The following is a 22,155-nucleotide window of genomic DNA, read 5'->3' on the forward strand; positions in this document are numbered from 1 at the left end:
TGCATGCCAACTTTCCAAACTTATCATAAAGTAACCATTTAATGAATCCAATAATGATTATTAAGCTTTTTTTTTGAAGATACCGTTCTTTTTAAGAAACATCCAAGCTTACGCCAATAAGAGTGTAGTAATTTTAGCTTGAACCGAGAAAATAACAGAATTAATGACTCCAGTTCGAGACTGACGTTATTAACGTTATTAGCAATATTTGAAATTAAACAGATTTTAGCCACACACTATTTAAGCACCAGATAGCATTTGAATACGTACTAACAGAGTTGACCCGGGATCCTTTGTTATCACAGGAACGTTTACGAACGTATTTCCCAAAAAATGAAGAAGAATGATATTTGGTTCTAAATATCCATCATCAATATATTTATTGGAGATGTTTAAACTAAATATTCCTCATGAATTTTAAGTGGGCTTTGTTTCCATATTTTATTTTCGTTACCTGAAGAAATTGCGTCTGCTTGAATCGTTACTTTTTCCGGGCTAAATCATTTTTCATTTAGTGAATGGAAAATGCTCATAGCAAAATGTGTTTACCAAGTGTAAAAGTCCTCTTGTACCACTGTTACAGTGTCAAGACTTGAGACACAATCACCAAACTCGTTTTTTGACCTTCTCAACATTTACTAATTTGTCAATAAATTAATCATATCTTTCTTTGTAAAGCAGATACATACACAGGTTCAATGAACAAACTCAACAATAGAATTCACTATTGAAATAATTTTTATTATTTTCTTCATCCCCTTGTTGACCATGAACAATATCGGGACCATCATTATTTGTCAACGTTTAAATCAGTGAAGTCGAACTTTGTCAATGTAGCTAGCGTAAATATTTATTTTGCTATATAAAAGTTTTACTTTGTGGATATTTTTTTGCAACTCAGAAATGTCTTGAAGAACAGCTTCAAAATATCATTCAACTCCAAAATATTGTATATCTTTTATACTTCCATGCCTCTCAAATGCAAATGGAAATGTTAACAAACAGTAAAATACTACCAAATATATAAAACATAAAATGTAAATTAGTAAAGATTTTTCTGACTATAAAGAGTACTATATTCTTCCGAAATCATTATTACCGATTCGTTGATATTAGTATTAACAAATAAAGCCGTAGCTAGAGCTATATGCTTCACAAAACTCGGTGGTTTTTCAAGTAAAAAACCTCGGTCTTTTTTATAACTAAATTAAAATTTTGACGAAGCAACAACGAGAACAAACTTCCTCGAAACAATGCAGTACACGGTCAGACTTCGAACTCGTACTTGAATTAAGTCGAACTGTATATTGGTAAACACTTACTAAAGCTCACTATTGACGCTAGAACATCACATTAAACACTACTTAAAAATGTATTATTAACACATAGAACATGCTGAGCTAACTCCGTCAAAATAGCAGAGTAGGAATAAACAATGTTGGAACAGATTATTATTTTCCTTTCCACCAGTACAAGATTCAAAGAACAAATAGGAATGATGGCGAATAATGTTTACCAAAGTAGATTTTCGAATATTTTACTTTCGTGACTTTTTAATAGTAATAAAATATACGTCATGGGTAAAACAAGTTATTCAACACAATATGACAATAAAATGCTTCTTATGGCAATCAAATATTAGTGTTTGTGTCCTATTAAAAACTGTCCGTGCAAGAATCTAATTTGTCGCATCGTCGCACTTATTATCGGGCTTCACTTTTGTGATACCTAAGGAAGCTATATAATCAGTCTCTTATCAGCTCAGAGGGTTACCAGTTATTTTATTTTATAATTCTTTCAGAATTGTCAAGACTGGCAATAGACGGTAAACATTAAAAATTAAAATAACATGAATAAAAACGAAGTAAACCTATATATTGTGTATTTGTTTATAATGAAAAGTGCATGAACTTTGATAATTTTTTTCTAGCGGTGGTAATGTCAGAAAGATAATGAGTTTCATTTTCAAATATTTAAAGTTCAAAAAAGAATCACAAAAGCAAAATGAAGCTAAGATATCAAACGAACATGGCATGGAGTATTACAAAATTGGACAATACCAAAAAGCTTTGAAATGTTTTGAGAAATGTCTCGAAATTCAAAAAACTTTACTAGGTCCTGAGCATGTTGATGTAGCTACAACGTTTAACAATCTTGGCGTTGTTCATTCCGATACCAACAACTATGCCAAAGCCAAAGAGTGTTATGGAAAAGCGTTGGAAATTGAACAAAATTCACTTGGTCCGAAACATGTTGAAGTAGCTGCGACTTTAAACAATCTTGGTAATGTGCACCGTCGTAATAAAGAATATGACAAAGCACGAGATATTTACGAAAAAGCTTTGGAAATTCGACAAAAATCACTAGGTCCTGAACATGCTGACGTGGCTACTACTTTAAACCTTCTTGGTATTGTTTATCATGATATTAATAAATATGCCAAAGCCAAAGAGTGTTATGAAAAAGCGTTGGAAATTCGACAAAAATCACTAGGTCCTGAACATGTTGACGTGGCTACTACTTTGAATAATCTTGGTACTGTTCATTATGATACCAATAATAATACCAAAGCCAAAGAGTGTTATGAAAAAGCGTTGGAAATTCGACAAAAATCACTAGGTCCTGAACATGTTGATGTAGCTTGGACTTTACACAATCTTGGTAATTTGTACCTTCGTACTAAAGAATTTGACAAAGCAAGAGAATTTCACGAAAAAGCGCAGGCAACTCGAAAAAAATCAGTTGCTTCGGATCATATTGTTGTTACTGAATCTTCGAACAGTATTGGTATGTTATTGATTATTTTTATATAATAAAGCATATATAAGCGTTATAAAGTGTAACTTTCTAGGTTTTTGAAATTTCAGACAAAATTCTTAACTATTTTGTGTTTACAAATCATGAATTTTTTTAGATAGATCTGAACAGAAGAAAACGATTTTAGGGATATTTACAAAAGTATTTAAAGCTGTTTCTGGTGAAATTGGGATTCATTTGGAGTAATAATCATATTTTAGGCCGTTTAACCACCCCGAGTATTTATCCAGTTTAGTTATCTTATATATAGCCCATTTGTAGAGCTTTCTTAAAATCGATAAAAAATATTTGTTTCTTAGAAAATTGAGAACAATGTAATGCACTTCAATATATATTCTTAGGAGCAAAACTATTTAAAGTCTTCTTTAACATATAAATAAAACTAAGCTAATTAAACTACTATGAAACAACGACATATGTAGCTAAAATTTTTTTGGTAAACTTTTCCTTGTTTTCTTTCCATGATGCATTTAACGTAAACGACAACTTTATTTATATTTTTTCATGCAAACATATTTTGGCAAATTTCTGCCATCTACATTTCAGTATAATGAAAGAATATTTGAATGGAGTTAATATATATAGAAATCTTATAGAAGGCATGTGTATAAACTAAAGGGATGGAAGCGGAAGCTATTTACAATTATGTAGTGATTGGAGGTGTTAAGTATAGGTACAAGTTAAATATAGTAGTGACATGCTGAGTTAATTTGTTAAGATTAGGCTTGAGCTTTTTGATGTACAGTGCTTCTTATAGCTTTAAAGAAGAAGTGTGGGCACTGTCTAATATACGAAAGCAGGATTGTGAGTATTTAGATTTGCAGTGAGGTGATGAGAGAAGGTGTTTGAATATGTGAGAGTTTTCATCGGAAGTGGTATGCTCTTTAATCCGTGTGGATATGTGGTAGCTGGTTTCGCCAATGTAGCGAGAATTACATACCGCCCAAGAAAATTCGTAAACCACATTGTATTTTAAGAGGAAAGGGACGGGGTGAAACTAGAATACTAGTTTTATGTCTAAGTTTGTGCAGTAACGTCTGACCAGGTTATGTAATTTTTGTTTTGTGATTTGTGAGTAGTGGCCAATGTAAGGTAGTTTGAAGTAATGGATTTGGGCATAGGCTTGTGTGTGGTCTTGTTCATTGTTAGTTGTGTTCGAGTTAGTGTCGTTGTTATATGTTTTTATAACTTGGTTTATGAAATGCAAGAGGTATGAGTTACATTTTAGAATGACGATTAGTTCGTTTAGGTCGCATAGATATATCGTCAAAAAACTCATTCCTTTCCTCTTAAAATCCAATGTGGTTTACGAATTCTCTTATGCGGTATGTAATTCTCGCTACATTGGCGAAATCAGCCGCCACCTCACCACACGTATTAAAGAGCATACCACTTCCTATAAAAATTCTTACATCTTCAAACACCTCCTCTCATCACCTCACTGCAAATCTAAGTACTCACAATCCTGCTTTCGTATATTAGACAGTGCTCACACTCCTTCTTCTTTAAAAATAAAAGAAGCACTGTACATCAAAAACTGAAGCCTAATCTTTACAAATTAATTAAGCATGTCAATATTATCTTTAACTTGTACCTCTACTTAACACCTCTAATGACGCAGACAAGAAGGCTTGTGAACAGAAATATAGACGACTATAAGACTGTCAAAGTCATAACTTTACACAGTAGATAAAGATCACAAGGCTGACTTAGCATTTTTATCAAAAAACCGAAGTAGAAAAATAAACTTGGAACATGGTATTGATGATTTTTGGTTCAGTCAAGCAAAGAAAAAGTGCCATTTTTTATTTGTTCGGTGAAATAATAGTCTGATAATAGTGACATAATACTGCCCCGTTGGCTTGCGCCAACTTTTTTAGTTTTTATCACAAATGACATGTATACCCGTGCATCTATAACTGTGTAGACAACGCTTAAATGTTATCTATTTGTTAAATATAAACTACCTATGCTGTAAATTTCAGCTGGTTTCTCAGTGGACGCATACCAATGTTATTTCAAGACGACTTTGCGATACGGCCTATGGTCTAGAAGCAATAAAGTAAAAAGCATACACATTCAACAGTATTTTACGCAAATGTTAGCCTAAGATGCACGGGACTTAATATAAGTCTTGTTTCATTTTTAAACTCAAACTTTTCATCAGCTATGTCACATCTATAGATAGAAACATAATACTTTGAAGTTTGTATTGCTTTTTATAAAAAGCGTATTGTAATAGGCATTTTATCACAAAATTTAATATTTTCTTTAAAACAATTAGTGAAGATCAACAGAAAGTTTTGTTTGAAATACGCATACTGACCTGGTGAGTTTTAGCTTGTTTCTATAGTGATGAGTATGTTTTTCCTGGTTTTTGCAACAGTTAAAAATTAAGCTTATGATTGTTATGACTCATTTGTCACCATGTAAATGACAGGCAGACGGCAGCATAACTGGTCTATGTTTGTGTTGTTTAAGTTCGAGTTCTGGCGTCAGGGTTACTAAATTCTGGCATATCAATAGTTTTCTGACATCCTATACTACTTTACGCTTTGGAAAAGCTGGTTTTATTTCAAATATAACTTTTGCCAATTCTCACACCAGTCTGTTTTTTTTCGAAAGATCTCACATGTTGCAATTATTACAGTTAATGATGATTTGGCCGTATTATTTGCACTGAGGCCGAGACCTTTAAATAGATGGGCAAGGAAGTTGAAGGCCTGCTCTGTCATTGCATTGAAAAATTTAATTTGTCTTTCTACAAAGATTTTTCTAAGATTCAAAAATGACGTCCTTTTCTGTCGTTGAGATTTAATGTTCTATCATTGCCCTGATAATAGACTTACTAGCTGTCTTAAATTTTATGGGCTGTGTTTCTTTAATTTTTACATACCGCACTCAGTACAGTGAGTGAGACATTGTAGTGATTACTGCATTTGGGCTTCTATGCAAAATCAGGTAACAGGTTTTCTTAACGTTCTGTAGCCACAACGGAACTGAGTTTTATAATCATGACTATGCAGTGTTATGTAAGCATATAAATGGCAATCACTCTACAGTAGAATAAACATTATATGATGACTGGGAGGCTTGGTGTAATTTCCCTGATATTCCTGCAATCTACCGTTTGCTGACCTTATTTAATGCTATTACATTTCTACAATACTTTGCAAGAGCAATGGTTTATCATAAGTTAGGGAGATTGTCATGCATGATGAGTTTTTGATAGGATCAAATCTAAATACAGGTTGCTGATAAATGAGATTGCTGCACGTTAAAACCTGCTTAGTCAAATGGTTCTAAGAAATGGAAAAATAAAATGGCAAATATTTGGAATTGGGCTTATAACTTATTTCAAAACATTTTATTGCTTAAACGACTGTAGCATTATAACACACCAAGTCAAATGTAGTAAATATGTGAAAAGTATATGTTTCCCTGTAACACTTGTGCTTTCTTGCTAACACTCGGCATTCTTGTTTTCTTATATCATGCTAATGATTTTATAAAATACAACATCATTATTTGCATTACATTTACACACCAGCAATTGTAGTAAGTAGACTTTATGCTCATTGGTATGCTTAACACTGCGAGAGCATGTATAGCTCAGTGTAGTATGATTAGAATAGGTTAGTTGTGGTGTAAAATTGACAATACGGAGAATAAAAAGATTCTACAGAGGACTGATCCGAGTAATAGCTGATGCTTGAAAAACCTAGGGAATTTATCTCGCTGCAAAGTCCATAATTACACATTCTTTATGCAAAAATGAATTATTGTTTACATCATCAATGTTGTAGCGAAGGACTTCAGGAACTTGGGAATCTTATCCTTCAAAGGAAAGAAGGAGGAAATGTGTGAGAAGGACGGAAAAAAACTTAATGTTAACGGGAGTTAAGGCAGCGTTGCAGAGGCGAATAATTTTGGTGCGTATTTGAAAAAAGTTTGAGCTAGTGTAGGGAAGGCAGAAATTGACGAGCTTCTTGGGCACGGTCATATTACATGGCTTAGGAAAAACGTTGTCAAGGAAGAGTCGAACAGTGTTGTCATGATTAGAACTACATAACCTACTCACATTAGCTGTAAAAAACTGTCATGTCATCTTTGACGGTCAAGTCTAGCAACAAGTTGACGGTGTTGAAGTGGTTAGCCCGTTAGGAACACCTTTTGCTAACATCTTTATGTTACAACATGAACAAAAATGGTTAAATAATTGCCCTTTATTATTCAAACCCTTCTTATACAGACATTACGTTGATGACTGCTTTCTCCTTTTTCATTTCCCTAATCACATACCTCTGTTTCGCAACTTTCTAAACTAACAACATCCGAACATACTTTCACTTCTGAAACCGAACAAAATCACAATCTCCCCTTTTTAGACATTATATCACACTTTCTGACGGAAAATTTGTAACATCCGTTTACCGGAAACCCACATTCACTGGATTCTTCACGCATTTCCATAGCTTCATACCCCTTATTTATAAACGCTGCTTTATCTCTACCATTATTAACCGTACTTTCTGCATCTTCTCAAGCTAGGAAAACTTCCACAATCAACTATAGATGGTTCGAAAACTCTTTGATTCAAATAGTTTCCCCTCTCAATTTTTTGACAACACAGTTCGCCTATTCCTCGACAACGTCTTTTCCCCCAAACCACTTATTATCACAGTGCCCAAGAAGCTCATTTATAACTGCCTTCCCTACACAGGCTCACACTTTCTCCAAATACGCACCAAATTTAACCGCCTCTGCAACGCTGTCTTCCCTCACGTTAATATTAGAATTGTTTTCCGTCCTCCTTTACACATTTCCTCCTTTCTTTTTAAGGATAAGATTCCTAAGTTCTTGTAATCTGGTATTGTTTATCTGTTTAAGTGTCGACGCTGCAACGTATCGTATGTTGGTCAAAGCACACGTTATCTTTAAACCAGAATCACAGAATAGATACATAACAGAAACACCACTCGATGTCCTTTGATGTTCGTTTCCCCTGTTTTGAGTTCTACAATCCGGGTATTTTAAACGGCGGCCATGTTTCCAGCCAGTTAAGTGCAGCCAGATCGTAATATAATATATAGTTCTACGGATGGGTTTTGGAAAATAAACCCAAATACTTTTAATATTTTTTCTGTGGATACACATATATCATATTCATTACATCTCACTGTAGTCTAAAGCCCACCGCACACTGGAGAGCTTGCGTTTGATATTTGACTCATCTGTCACTAATGACAAATGTTGTTCAAAACTTCAGCGCACACTAAGAAATTTTGTCGATCACACTTGTCACGAATAACAAGTACGCGCGGCGAGTTCGCCAGTATGCGGCGGGCTTAACACTCATAACTACACTTCCAACATGCAAATATAAACGCACACTTGATCATTTTAATTACCTGTCTTATGATGTCTTGTGTAAGGACGAAATGCTACAAACACTAAATAATTTCTTTAAAAAAATGGCTTTATTTCGAATTTTATGCTGGGCAATCAGCAGTGTTGGCTGATAATATATATCTACGTACCGTATGTAGTTTAAATCGTTCCAAAAGTGCAAATCAATTTCATTGTAGCAAAACGCACTTTGATAAAAATTTCACTGTAGATCATATAAATTTGGTGCTAGCATTTTGACACATTACTACTGAAAGCAGTATTATATTGTTATCCATAGTTGTACTGAAATCAACATGACATACCTTTGATGTATTTTAACAAGTCTCATGCTATGTATATCTATATAATTGATGTAAGATGTCCAACATTTTCTTCCAAAGTAAAAAGTGCTATTAACTTGCTTTTAAATGTACCTTTTTTTGCAGAAATTAACGAAATTCTGCTAGAGATTTCCCAAGAAATTCCCGGTAAATGGAAAAAATTGGCAATATTTCTGAAGGTCAGAGATGCGACAATAGAAAGAATTGATCTAAATCATCGTGACGTGAGCTGGCAAGGGTTTGAAATGCTAAAGTTTTGGTTTGAATCACGAGAAAATAAGCAGTTGTGGTACGAAGAACTTGCCGCTGCTTTACGCAAGATCGAGAAAAATCGTTTGGCTGAAGACGTTCTTCATAAAGGTGCAAATGTTGCTAAAAGTTGTTAAACTGAAATTCAAAGGTCATTTGCCCATTTTTTATAATCGCCATTTTTATGTAAAACTCAGAAGCTAACATTGGATTGGTTTTATTGATTTACGCTTTTATAATATACATGAAAAAATTTCTCAGTTCTCATTGGTTAATTAAGAGCAGTGCAATTTATTGTAAATACCAGTGGAAAAAATTAAGAAACACGGTGCCGAAAAAAGGAAATACAGTGCATTTTCTTTTAAATAAATTTGCTCCTGACTGGTTAATCAAACAAAGAATTGATCTAAGAGCCAAACAATCTAAAACATTTCCAAGGCATGAAAGTTAAACTAAAGTAAACGAAGCAAATGCAATGGTTGGCGCAAGCTTAAGTATATTTTTTTTGGTGAATGACCTTACAATTCGCACTGAACCAAAAATGAACACTGCCAAAAGTAGTTACCTTGTTCTAACTGCGTGTGTGAAAGCTATGGTGTTATGAAAAGTAATATTCAATAGAATTGTTATATACGAGCCAGCCGGAATTGAGAAATTTTTTCATGTATATTAAGTCCTTAATAACTGACCTCGAGGTCTTTACGGACGGACAGAGTTCTTTTTGCACCAACCAAGCCGTGGTAAAGTAAAGATCGAGAAAGCGAGGTTATTAAAATATTTATTATGTACGGCATTATTTGACCTGAAACAAAGCTTGCTTTCTTTCTTGTCCTGGCTGTTTTGTTACGGTTGACTTTCATCTTTCTATTTTTTGTCAGTAAAAATAAATCATTTTTAGTTTTGTATCGTCTGCATAATTAAACTATTTTCCGAGAGTTTTTCTTTTTACTTACATTCGTAATTAGTTTTTGTTTCGTTTCTTTTCGTTTTGCTTTTTTTTCAAGAACTTTGTTTACATTTTACATTTGACTATAAAATTACGCATTTTGGACTGTGTAACATTCTTTATTTTTCTTGATACGTCTCTGACTCTGCCAGTCAGACTACTACTTATGTACACGACTATGGTTTTCTTATATAGATAAGAAATAGCATAAATATATATTAATCATGTTTTATATCAATATATTACAAAACTCTTTTTTAAAACTAGTATCCTTGTATTTATCTGTCTGATATTTCTATTAATTTCTTTCTAGTTTAAATAAACTATTAACTAACTATTCCCTATGTAATGTAACAAATGTTCCGATTTTATAAATGTTTATATTAAAGGTTAAACATAGTCTTTTCATTTTATTGTCTTACTTACGATACATCCTGATCTTGTCTTCATTGGTGATAAAGTCGTTCAAGCAGAACATATCGATTGCTCGTCTTTTACTCTTGTTTCTTTAAGTTGGGTTTGTTCTTTGGTGTCTGCTTCATTTTTCTTTATATAAAAACGAAAGGGAGGCTGCAAAGTTTGATCGTTAGTTTTCCTCAGGTGTCTTCTATTACGTCGATATTCTGCACCCTCAGATGTTTTCACATTATAACTCCTTGGGGTGTCCGCTTTCATTATGACAACGGCTGGTTTTCATTTCCCTTCTGTTTCAACATAAATATTTTCACCTTCACTCAAGTTTTCGAGGGATTTCAACGATCTGTCGTATTATTTTTTTGCCGTTTTTGCTTCTTTTCCAATTTCATTTGAATGATCTCAGGATTGACAGTTTTTGGAATAAGTTGTTTTTGTCGAGGATGGCATATTTGATCGAAGTATTCTTCCCATGCTTAATTGTGCTGGTGATCCAATGTTATTAATTGGTGTATTTCTTTGCTCTAATATGGCTAAATTTAAATCTCGATTATCTCTTCAGCTTTCGTTCAACTGGACTTTGCCATTTTTTAACATTTTCTCCGCTACACCATTTGGTTGTGGATACCCTGGGCTGGGCGTTATGTGTTCGAACCCCCACGTTTTGGAAAATTCAGCAAACTCTCTTGAAGAGTATTGTAAACCATTGTCGGATTTAACGTTTTCTGGAATTCCATGTCGTGCGAAGAGTGTTTTCATTTTATTTATTATTGCAGGAATCTATGTGTTGGTAGTTTTAAATATCTCACAGAATCTACTGTAATAGTCAACAAACAGAATGTAATCATCATTATTCCAATAGAACATGTCTTTTGCCACAATCTGCCATGAGTATTTAGGTATTGTATGTGGTAACATATAATATTTGTTGCTGCATCTATATTCAGCACAAATTGAGCAATTTTCAACAACTGTCTAAATATCTTTATTTATACCTGGCCAGTATACCAGCTCACGAGCACGCTGTGTACTTCTTTCAATGCCCATGTGGCTTTGATGAATTGTATTTAAAATACTTCCTGGCACTGAGGGTAGAATGAAGATCTTTTCTCCTTTGAACACCACACCTTAAATTACTGTCAGTTCTTCTCTGTAGCTCCATAATGGTTTTATGAAGCTTGAAAGATTTTTCTTTTCATTTGGCCAACCTTCCGTAATCCCTCTCACTAGCTCTTTTATGATATCGTCCTTCCTAGTTTCTTCTGTGATATCATTTAAAGTGTCGTCAGACAATGGTAGCATTGAGACCATAGCGATAACCCAAATTAAGTGTTTCTTCCTCTGATTTTTCATTTGACAATGGGCTCTGGACAACGTATCAGCTATGTATAATTCAGTTCCCGGTTTATATTTTACCTCAATATCAAACCGCTGTAAATTCAGGAGCATTCTTTGCAAGCGAAGTGATGATTTAAACAACAATTTCTTGCTGATTGTTTCCAGTGGCTGATGATCCGATTCTACTATGACATGCTTGTTATAAATGCACTGATAGAAGCGAGTACACTCAAACACGACCGCTTGCAATTCTTTTTCTATCTGTGCATATCTTGTTTTTGCTTGTGTCAAAGATCTTGAAGCGTATGCTACTGGTCTATTTGATTGAATAAGTACTGCTCCTAGTCCCGATTTCGAGGTGTTTATTTGAAGATAAACTGATTTCATTTAAATACAATATGCTAAGATGTCAGGCTGTGGACTTGAGAGTAAGGTCTTTGTCTCTTCAAAATATGAAAATGTCTTTCGGTTCAGTGCCACGCTGTGTCTTTTTTAAAGTAATTGTCGTAAAGGTCAAGTGATTTCCGATAAATTTGGTACGATTATACAACATAATTGACCATACCAAGAAGCCTTTGAATTCGCTTCTTGTCTTCGGGCTGTGCCATGTTCACCATTGCTTATAGTTTCTGTGGATCTGGTTTGACACCTTTTTGTGTGAGGTGATGTCCAATATACACCACACTCTTTTTTCTAAAGTGACATTTTTTTAGCTTAAACTTTAGATTGCACTCTCTAGCTCGACCCTGCGTTGCCTTGAGACGCCCATCGTGTTCTTGAAGTGCTCTACCCCAAACAAGAATGTCAGTGATGTCTGTTTCGACTCTAGCTATATCTTTTTCATGTACTCTTTTGCAAAACACTTCTTGAGCACTTCGGATTCCTAACGGCATTCGGGTAAATCTAAAACTCCCACATGGTGTATTGAAAGTCGTGAGCTTGGAGCTTTCTTTGTCCAAAGGTATTTGCCAACAGCCCGATCTTGCATCTAACGTCGAGAAAAAACATGCACCTGGCATTCGAGCAATGATTTCTTCTATTGTCGGAAGCTGATAATATTCTCTTTCCAAAGATTTATTGAGGTTTTTAGGATCAATACAGATGCGTAAACTTCCACTTTTTTTTTTGATACTAACCATTGAATTGACCCAATCCAACGGCTTATAGACTTTTACAAAAATTCCTTGCTTCACCATATCTTCGAAGGTTTTTGCTAGATGCTCTTGCAGAGGATGTGGAACTTTTCGTGGCGGATGTATGACCGGCTGTACATTAGGGTCCACTTCCATGTAATATAGTTTTGAGAGACAACCAAGACCTATAAATACATCTTCATATTTGGTTCGAAAACTTTTAAAACATTTTTGTTGTGTTGAAGCAGGTCATTGAAAAAACTTTAGAAATAATGAAAAACAGCGAGACAAGAGGAAGGCGTGGTTGCCTCAAATGTCAAATTTAGGCATACGCCAACATCGACAAATAAAGTGAATCTAAACTCATATGCATCCTATTATAGACACTGACGTTTTGATTACTCTCCCATGCTAAATTTAAATGCAGTTTAAAATATCTTGGCCACAAAAACGACAAAGCTAAAAAGCATTTGAAACACATAGGGGGTAAAATATCGTGCATGTTGTTTATACAAATGAAGCCTTTGTCAATCTTTTTGTCAATCTGAATGCAAACACATACGCTCAGCTTTTAAATCGTGGGCTATTTAATTTTTTTTTAATATTTAATTTTTTATAATCTTCACGTATTAAAGATACATTTGAGTTTATATTAATCTTAACACCAATAATTGACGATAGTTCCTTGTGAATAAGCGCAAAGTTTGTCACTAATTATAGAATTCTATCAAATAGATTTCCTCTTAACGAATTTGTTGAATTTAAAGGAGAGAATTTAAACTATAAGTTCTATAGATGGCTGTATATATTACATTGTGTAAACTTGATATTTGATTTAAATAAATTATTTCGTGGTAGGTGAGTGCGTTTATAACTTAACGTAAATGATTTCTTCCGTACGAAGGAACTCATTGTTTTGTATATTCCGTTTTTCCTTTTCTTTCGGACAGAAGTGTAACATATTTCCTGTAATAAATGAGAAATGTCGTCGATGCTTTGGGATTAATACTATTATTCGGTAATAAAAATTCTTGAAGAAGTCATATGTCCATATTCTAAAAGCTAACTCACACTCACACTGACTAAGTGCAAAAAAAATTACACTCTATCTAATATTCAGCAAAGACATTTCTCCACCTATGGAAAATATTTAAAATCAAGCAATCAGTTGAGTGAAATTTCTGTCATCGAATAATTATGAAGTGATTTTGAATACCCATTCATTAAGTGTGTGGGGGCTTTTAGAATACGGGCAATATAAAAGAAATACATAGAAGGGTAACTAGCGGGTGTAATGCTTGGTATATTTTTTATGCAATTGTTAAATCCGCCATTTTTCTAGCAAGTAACTTGATCTCGGGGTACTATGAAATTATATGGAAAAAAATTGTTATTTTGGAATGTCAGTCACCTCATACGCAGAAGGTTTTGGAGCATGCGGAATGTTGTGAGAAAACAAGACAGATATATAAGATAGATATATATATACATATAGTGAGAGCTCACAATAATTTAATTCCTAACAAGTTGTTAGCAATGAAATTATGAGCTTAACAAGTACTTGTGATGTTTACAGTAATGAAAAATGTATACCGACCTCAAAGCTCTTATTCTAAAAAGCCTTTGCCACGGTAGATGCAAAATAACCATATGAAAAACCTTGTTAATCAACAACATCTTGTTCATTAATATCTTTCGTAAGCAAAGCCGTTATATTTAACTGTGTTTCGTAAAGTTAGTGATGCTAACTAGCTAACAATAACTAACTTTTAACTACACCTAGCACTGACTACTTTTTTATAAAACTGACTTAACTCAGGCTAACTGCATGAACGTACTGTAATTAATTTAACCCTTCAATATATAAAGGTTTCTCTTACGATAATTGTATTATGAAATTTCTGAGGCAATAGCAGGTGACGGCTGAACGCAAAGAGACTGCTTAATACAGTACCTGTATCATTTTGTCAACTGTACATATACCATGTTGTAATAGCAAAATATTTAAAATAGCTGAACATTTGTTTATATTTTCAGTATAAATAAATTAGGAATAAATTGGGTATATGCAGAGCAATAAAGAGTATTTTGAAGTTCACTTCTTATGTTATCAAATTATAAAGTATGAAACACACTATTTAAACTGAAATAAGGGCAGGATTATCCTCATGTACGCATTCGTATCTATTTTTTCTTAAAAGTCCTTACGCAATTATATCTTTCAAAAACTGCGGCGCGAACTGAATGACTTAGAAAATATCATAAATTTCCTCATAGACATTATCCAAAATGCAGACTGCAAAACAGGCTTGATTTTTATAACCAGCTAAGGTTTGAAAATATTTATTCAAAGAGTAGGTTCACAATCAAAATTTGGGACTATGGCATCGAAGAAAAAAAAACTTACCTCTGATGCAACTATAAAGTCTTATTACATAAAAATTGTAGTTTTACAACAATGTTGTCAATACGTAAAATTTTACTCGTATTTATAGATATAGGTAAATATTGTGCTGATTCACGTCGACTACCACAATCTGTGTCTTAACAGATAGGCAAACTATTATTTCGAAAAATGTTGTTTTTGAGAGCTCTAAACTATACAACAAGATACTAAAATGTTGTTCCAAAATATACCCAACTTTAAGATGATTTAATCTATCTCTTTCCAGTGATAATGACATATCCGTCTCCTTTGTCATTAAAGGCTGACTTGTTCACTTGATTTTTTCTTGCATTATAAGATCCACCTCCACCAGCACAAGATCCGGACACATTTTCTCCCGATGCCCCACCTGAGTAACCACCTTCTCCACCTGCTCCTCCACCATCACCATATGCTCCACCACCACCTCCAAATCCACCAACGGCATTGTTTTACCAGGCACGTCCTACTGCTCCACCAATTATAAAAGCAAAACCTCATTCTCTTCCATTTCCATACTTACCATCAAACTGTTTACCACTTCTTCCATTGCTGTAAAATCCACCTTCTCCTCAACCTAATTAACATCAAGAAAATTATTTATAAATTTTATATTATTTTATATTTAATTTTATACTTCTGATTTGATTGCAAACAAAAAATGCATCACAGGGCTAGTATGATTTATATGGGAAAGGTTTGTTATCGATAATAATAAATCTTAGTGTAAAGTAAATGTTTTGAACCCGGGAGTATCATTAAATGTTTGTAAATGCATATCGTCTAGGTTGGTATAGTCCTGAGAAGGACTGTTTTTGTTGTTGTTCACTGACGTTTCGATAACCTTAGCGGTAGTCATCTTCAGAGTCAAATGAGGAGTAAATGTGAGGTTAGCCGTATTTGTTATCTGGTACTTACGTCATTGTATTGTGTGTACAAGAAATGTGTGGGTGTCAATTGTGTATTGTCATTGTGAATTAGTGCGAAGTGAAATGTTTTTAGTTGTGATGTGTGATTTAGATGTGATGTTTTTAGTTGTAATGTTTGGGTGTCAATTGTGTATTGCATTTTGAATCAGTGTGAAGTGTAATGTTTTTAGTTGATCGTTTATTCCGGTAATTGCTGTAATCTGTTCAGGGGGGTTTGTTCCAAGTTGGTATACCAATATTCTAATGTAAGCCGTTGTCTATAGTCAGTACTGTAAGTAATGCATTTTGCCGAGTCCCAGTCAATGTTGTGCTTTGTGATTCGGTGATGTTCGGCAATGTTATTAGTACTTGTTGTAACGTTGTGATTGGTTTATGTGCGACACGTATGTGTTTATGGTCGTAAGATACGCGAAATAGTCTCAGACGTACCTTTGATGTAAGGTATTGTTGCTGTTGTCACTGAGTTGTTCGTTTCGTTGGGTTCGTTGGATTTGTAAGTGTTTCGTTTGATAAAGTCAGAGTTATAGTTTTTGACAAAAACAACTGTAAGGTATCGTGGCTGTTGTCACTGAGTTGGTCGTTTCGTTGGGTTCGTTGGGTTTGTAAGGGTTGCGTTTGATAGAGTCAACGATACCTTACATCAAAGGTACGTCTGAGACTATCTCGCGTATCTTACGACCATACAACATACATGTCGCACATAAACCAATCAAAACGTTACGACAAGTACTAACGAACATAAAGGACAAAGAACAACCCAACGAACGACAAGGTGCAGTTTACCAAATAAACTGCTCCGACTGCCACGCCTCCTAATCGGGGAAACTGGCAGGAACTTAAACATAAGACTTACTGAACACAAACGAGCTTACAAACGACTTATTCACAATTCCAACAAACGAACTAAAACCATAACACTTCACACTAATTCACAATGAAAATACACAATTGACACCCAAACATTACAACTAAAAAGATCACACATAAATGACACATCACAACTAAAAACATTTCACTTCGCACCATGGCCTACTCAAATTTACACGGCTGATATCTTGCCATAGCAAGGAGAAAAATGCAAGGCCATTGAATTTTCAATGAGTCATCAAGTTTTCTCCTCAAATCTAAAAATAGAGCATGACAGGCAAGAAGTTTTTCATGAATCGTTTCCTGTTTTCTTCTGAAATGATTGTTATTGAGGAAGTTGTTTATTTGAAAAAGTAAAAATTTCTCTTGGTTAGTTGAGTGTTTGTGATAAGATCTTGATTGAGTTGTTCGTCAGTTGCAGTGCAGAATGCCAAACAAATGTAGCGTTGCTGGGTGTTACACCAAATACAAAGGACATGCTAGTGGGACTGTATTCGAGTTTACCAAAGACGAGGAGCTGCAACCGATATGGCGCTTGTTCTTGAACAGAGTAGCTCATGACACCGCTGAACTAAAATCCGTGTTTATATGCGAACATCACTTCGAGGACAAGTATATCCAGAAAATACCAAGTATCCTCGCCTCATCAAGTCAATGAAGCCAATTCCGACCATCCATCCCGAGAGCTTGAAAGATCGTCCCTCACTGCAATCTTCAATCCCAAAGCTTCGAAAACCTCCGACTCAACGCGTTTTTCAGGAAGATGAGTTTGAGAAGTTCAAGCACCTTGACATAATCAAAGATTTTGGTGACATTAACGACTCACTGCTTCACAAACTTGGTCACCAGTTTTCGTTTTCTCGCCGTGATGATCATGCCATTTTTTCCAAAATGGAAAAGAATGAACAATCTGTACCTGAAGTTACAGTTTGCATCCGAGTGGATGTTGATCTGCGCGTACGCCTTTACCACCGAGGTGCCCCACTTCCTTTACCCGAGTGGTTTCGTAGAGGTCAGTGTAAATTGACGAGTAAAAGTATGCTCCACAATTTCCCTGCCTATGTTGAACAAAAGAGCTTATCCTGTAGTGGTGTTTTGGAAGAGTTTTTAGGAAGTTGAAATATCAGTAGAGCCCTGTGTATTCAGCAAATATGATTCGATATGCCCTTTTGTTACGTTATACATCTCCACAGACTTACAAACTGCTGCAAGAAGAGTTTAAATTGCCATTTGTTTCCCTCCTCCGGCGAATAACAGCTGGAAAGATCGATGCATTGAAAGCTGCGAACCTTCTTAAAGACAACGGCATTATTTCGGATGATGTGATTCTGATCGTGGAGGACATGTTTCTTTAGAATTGCGAGGAGTACATTGCTGGTGAATCGTATGGCGCAGATGAACAAGGTGAGCTGTATAAAGGTGTGGTATGTTTCATGATCGTTGGGTTAAATAGTAACATTCCATATGTTGTGAAAGCCCTTCCCGAGAAACAAATAACTGGGAAATGGTTAAAAGACGAGCTTTTAGCCTGTTTGAAACTACTTCAAGAAAACGGATTCCGTGTCAGAGGAATTGTATCGGATGATCATTCTTCGAACGTCAATTCATACAAGGAATTGCGCTCTGCGTGTGGCGCCGGTGTTGATGATCTGTATATCACACTGAATAGTCAGAAGACCTATCTGTTTTTCGACTCTGTTCACCTGGTGAAGAACATCAGAAATAATTTGCTGAATCGCAAAAGGTTTCTTTTTCCTACTTTCAATTTTACTGTGTTTTATGACCCTATTTCAGTAAGCGGAGGAGAGATTACGTGGCGGTTACTTCATGAGGTGTACGAGAAAGATCATAAACTTGAGGCAAATTTAAGGGCAGCGCCTGAACTTAGTGCGAAGGTTTTACACTCGGGAAATTGTAAACAGAATGTACCCCTAGCTTTAGCCATTTTTTCACGTTCAACTGCTACCGGCATAAGACATTATTTTCCTGACAAAGCCGACGACATTGCAAGTTTCCTGCACCTTGTTGATATTTGGTGGACAATTTCAAATTCAAAATCCCGATTTAACACCTCTAATCGCCTTGGGAATGCTGCAGTTCTCAATAACAAAACCCAAATTCTTGAGAGCCTTTGCAGATTGAATTGACGAGTGGGATAACCTTAAATTGCCGAATTGCGACAAATTCAATCTTACTGCTCAAACTAGTCATGCGCTTCAATGCACCCTTTGCTGCCATGCTGCTTTAATTGAAGAACTTTTAAGTGAGGGTTATTCATATGTGCTGACTTCGCGCTTACAGAGTGATCCTTTGGAAAAACGGTATGGTCAGTACCGCCAAATGAGTGGTGATCGTTTTTTGGTCGGCTTAAAGGATGTGGTATTCTCAGAAAAGATTCTAAAAATAAAAAGCCTTGTGAAGGGAGGACTGGACATTGATGATGGGGTCAAAGTCACCGATGAAATATCACCGGAAAAAGTAGCAGAATTTAGAGACTCCGTGCAGCTAATCATATCTGAGTCTATAAGGATATGTTTGACGGATGCTTCTAAGGAAATTTCTGATAACGTTGCTGGGTACATTGCAAAAAAGCTGATTAAGCTTTGCAATAGTTGCTGCGAGCAACTACTAACCAATAATGGTGTTTCGCCATATGTGCAGTTACTTTCTCGTGGCAGATTGAAGGAACCATCTGCTGCGTTGGGTAATTTTGTTGCTCATGGATTTGCTGTACTGAATGCAGCAGCAAATATTATTCAAGACTCTAGCTTGCCATCGCGATTTGTTGCGGAGGATATTTTGAAAACCGTTTTGTGTAACGAAGAGTTCGTCTGCGTATAGTCTTCCTCAACAATCAGAGGAAAAGGCAAACAGATACTGTTGTCAAAGACCGAGTTGTTGCACTAAAGCAAAGCAAGCGTTCCGAAGGCAATTTTATTTATATTAATCGAGACTGCGTTTTTTAAAAGGCATCTACTTTCAACTCGAGTTTTTGTTTCAATTTCAGCATGCAAATGTCTTGTTTGTCTCTGAGACTTTTGATCAATAGTATATACTCCAATCCGATTTCGCATATAAGTGGTAGAAGTCGAAATCATTTAGAAATGGTGAATGCCTTAATGGCTTTGCACTTTTGGCTATGCAAGATATCCGGCCGTGTAAATTTGAGTAGGCGCACTAATAGACCTTTTCAAGGTTATCGTAGCCATATTGCAGGGGTGCAAAACATTGGCCGAGCGCGTGGTCACGCAATGAGCCATATAAATTACTAATAAATGCGCAAAATTACCTTTTACATATTGGCCATTTCTTCCAAAATATTTCTCAAACTCGTCCATTTTAATAGTAGCATTATTATTTGCGATTTTTTATACATGTGAGTTCAATTTTGTGGTAATCAAAAACGGAAAGTTAAAGAAAACATTTGTTTTCTTTGAACAACTGACCATCGTTTGAGCGATGTTCTTGAGTTCGCAAATGTGCGGAACTCATAAGCCAAGTCAAACGAACTAAACCCTAAACTAGCCGAGTAGCCATGAGCAGTCATAGCCGATTAAACTGATGTCCAAGGAACTCTCAGTTCTCATTATATGGCCTAGTAGAAATCAAACTAAGAATAAGAGTTCGCCGTAGAATAGTTCCTCGTGATACTTGCTGACTTTGCTGTAGACATGTGCGTGTGTTGCGAACTCAAGAACATCGCTCAAACGACGGTCAAGTTGTTCAAAGAAAACAAATGTTTTCTTTAACTTTCCGCTTTTTGATTACCACAAAATTTGACTCACATGTATAAAAAATCGCAAATAATAATGCTACTATTAAAATGGACGAGTTTGAGAAATATTTTTGGAAGAAATGGCCAATATGTAAAAGGGTAATTTTTGCGCATTTATTAGTAATTTATATGGACTCCATGCGTGACCGCGCGCTCGGCCCAATGTTTTTGCACCCCCTGCAATATGGCTACGATAACCTTGAAAAGGTCTATTCACAATGACAATACACTTTAGACACCCACACATTTCCTGTACACACAATACAATGACGTAAGAACTAGATAACAAATACGGCTAACCTGACGTTTACTCCTCATTTGACTCTGAAGATGATTACCGCTAAGGTTGTCGAAACGTCAGTCAACAACAGCAAAAGCAATCCTTCTCAGGACTATACAAACCTGGACGATCTACGTTTACAAACATGTAAATCTTGGTGTAATGGTTAGAGCTCATAAATATTAAATTCAGTATCCCTTAGCAACAAAGTCTTTCTCGTAATGATTTCAAATTATTTAAAATGTGAGCCTAAATACCGTAATCTTAAAATCTGCTACAACCTGAATTTCCTGAATCAGCCCGCTTTGCTCCTTGCCCATTTACTCCTCTTACCCAATTTTGCAAGGTGTGACACATTTATTATTTTTTCCAGATGTTTTAGTGCTCGCATCACAGTTATCTAAACGTTTGTTCAGTTTTTTCATACCGCCACCAACTCCAGCAGCCAGTAGTGGTACATTGTTGTTCCTAGCAACAAAAGAACCACCGCCACCTCCGGATGTTTTGGAACGAGTATTGACGAGTGCCGTTTGCCCAACCAGAATTTCAATAATTTCTCCTTTCTTTATTTCAAAGTCTCCTTTCATGTAAGCTCCAAGACCTAAAAACGATAGATTATCCAATTATAACGTTAAACAAATCAAAATTATTGCTTTTGTATAAGAAATAATTCTATTAATTGGAACTCCATGCCTCGCATAAAAGCACAAGCTTCTGAAAATGAAAAAGAACGGGTACTTTGTTTCACAGGAAAAAAATATTGGAATGAAAAGATATATTCTTTGTTTGTATTTTCTTTAGAAAATAGGCTTTTCAAAATATATTGAAAAGAAATGTTCGTCATTAAATTCATCATTTAAATGACGTTTTATGTATTTTTTATCTATTCAATTTTTCTGCGCAAACCATGCAGTCTCCTAGATTTTCTAGAGAAGTTTCTGTGCATTATAAAGCTATAGAGTGTTTTCATTGGTCGCTATGTTGTGGGAAAATCGCATTTTAATGAAAAGAACTTATGTTATATTCATGTTATTTTGAGCATCGGCACTTTGATGTTCTCTCACTAACACAGTTAACTAAAATACATGGAACGCTGCCTGTAATACGAAACCCTAATAGTTATTTAAACACGTGATTTTACCCCAGACACGCGAAATTTCACCCCAGAATCACGTGGTGAAAATCATGGTGACAATTATAGGATAAACATTGAAGTGTTGCTTTTCTCGAAGAGAAAATTAACAAGAAAT

At 35.2% G+C, this 22,155-nt stretch overlaps 2 long non-coding RNA genes across 2 annotated transcripts; one reads left to right on the forward strand and one right to left on the reverse strand.

Annotated features, from left to right (window-relative positions):
- Positions 1 to 2,621: 2,621 nt before the first annotated feature.
- Positions 2,622 to 10,152, forward strand: LOC124455735. Its single transcript, XR_006952008.1, has 2 exons — positions 2,622 to 2,787; positions 8,655 to 10,152. It is a non-coding gene; the product is annotated as an uncharacterized LOC124455735 (long non-coding RNA).
- Positions 10,153 to 14,938: 4,786 nt separating this feature from the next.
- On the reverse strand, positions 14,939 to 21,238 carry LOC124455784. The gene is made up of 2 exons (XR_006952024.1): positions 21,187 to 21,238; positions 14,939 to 15,631 (listed from the first exon to the last, which is right to left on the reverse strand). It is a non-coding gene; the product is annotated as an uncharacterized LOC124455784 (long non-coding RNA).
- Between the last annotated feature and the right edge of the window lie 917 nt (positions 21,239 to 22,155).

Source organism: Xenia sp. Carnegie-2017, unplaced genomic scaffold (genome assembly GCF_021976095.1).
Source record: "Xenia sp. Carnegie-2017 unplaced genomic scaffold, XeniaSp_v1 HiC_scaffold_4, whole genome shotgun sequence".
NCBI classification, from domain to species: domain Eukaryota; kingdom Metazoa; phylum Cnidaria; class Anthozoa; order Malacalcyonacea; family Xeniidae; genus Xenia; species Xenia sp. Carnegie-2017.